The sequence below is a fragment of the Salvelinus namaycush genome, chromosome 34 (genome assembly GCF_016432855.1).
Source record: "Salvelinus namaycush isolate Seneca chromosome 34, SaNama_1.0, whole genome shotgun sequence".
Lineage (NCBI taxonomy): Eukaryota > Metazoa > Chordata > Actinopteri > Salmoniformes > Salmonidae > Salvelinus > Salvelinus namaycush.
This window is the reverse complement of record NC_052340.1, coordinates 20,841,465-20,843,330: the sequence shown is the minus strand read 5'-3', so window position 1 is coordinate 20,843,330 and position 1,866 is coordinate 20,841,465.

Genomic DNA, 1,866 nt, shown 5'->3' with positions numbered 1-1,866 from the left:
TTGATTGGTTTTTAATAATAATAATTTGGTGGGTGCTTATTTGTCCTATTACACAAATGTACAATTGTGAATTGGAAATGTGTTTTTTGCATATCCCACCTCTCCCCAAGAGTGGGGTCATGGCCAGGATGTTACATTATCTGCGGCGACCATGGAGCAATTAGGGTTAAGTGCCTTGCTCAAGGGCACATCGAAAGATGTTTCACCTTGTCGGACTAGAGGATTCGAACTAGCGACCTTTTGGTGACTGGCCCAACAATAGAAATATAATTAATATTTCTGTGGGCCCAACGCTCTAACCTGCTAGGCTACCTGCCGCCCGTAATGATTGATGTGAGCTTATGTGTCTTAGATCACCAATGACAAGTAAGTGCAAGTGGAGGATAGACGGACGTTAAATTCAGACTGAATCCAAGATAGCCAAGGTAATAACCATTACCATTATTATTACCAGTACAATACATCCGCAAAGGTACTCTGTTGACCGTTTACTTTTTTTTACATAACGCTAAGCAACAACATTCAAATATTTATTTCATCGTGTTTGGGAGAAAAAAATATTTTAAAAAGTTATATCGAAAAAAAAATGTAATAATGAAGAGATAACGTGGGTCTGCTAGGTAATAGACCCACCATATTGTTCTATTATTACCCATTCCTACTTATCAGGGTCAGACAGGCCGGGCTGAATGTTACCCAGTCGTCCCTGCTTCAGTTCAGCTCAGCTTGACTTCACAATGTGGCTCCTCGCCCGTCCCACTCGGGCTGTTTTACATTTGCAGTCTTGTAAGGATTTTTCCAACGCAGTCATTTGGGGCTGGGATTTGTGCGGAGCTCTGTGTTCTGCACTAGCGTTGGCTTAACAATGATTCCTTAAGCTCCCATCTGGTTGGCCAGGGACCTTCTCTGAAGTCTCACTTCAACAGGCGGGAACGCTGCTTCGGAACGGACTGCAGGTTTGGAGCCAAAGTGCTAAGCGATTACTGCCCTATTGTGGTTCAAAGACTTGGGTTACCGCTAACTAAGGGCCGTTTGGCTTCATGCTTAGTGGTGTCACGCTAGCTTACAATATGGCTAGCAGAGGAGTATGGTTGAAGATGAGATCTAGAACTACACACACTTAAGCTCTGCTCAAATGGACTGCATGGGTGGGCTTGTTGTGTAGTTCACCTGCAGCCCATGTTTACAAGTTCAACAGATTTCTAACTGGCAAAGTATCTCAATACAAGCAGAGATGGCAAAATGAAATGAAGGCTTTACTCAAAGTTTCAACAAAACACTTGGCCTGTTACTTCAATCTCTTTACACATCCATGTCCCACTCCCTCGTTTGCTGATAATAATATGATCAGGTTTTGCATTTAAATGTTTTTCTTAGAAACCTTAATCAATTCATTACTGGTACGTGTCCATCTTAACCATAAACACACTACTTCAAAGGCATAATGGATATTTTTCACTTTGCTGAACACATCTCCTTTTGGCATTGTTTGACATTGAACGTTTTGGAAGATTTTTTTAAGCCATTATATGGCACGCTTTTGCATAATTCTATAGAGGGGTTCTTCCTCTGGAATACTCATTATCATCATCACAGTCACAATGCTCCTCCAGTCAGGATAACATGGATCTGAAGGCGCAGATCTTTTAGGCAGATGTAGGCTTCTATTGGAGTTCGGTCACTCTGATCTGCTTCTCCTCATGCTAAACTACTATGGCTTCATCATGGTCATCATGGCTGTATTTCAACATAATCTAATTTCAGATGCCTCACAGGCAGTTCAAAGTTGGCTGGCTGGCTGATTCTGAACTGACCGGATGGGTGGACATCGCTGCTGCCTCAGGAGCCACACAGCACTCCCTAGCC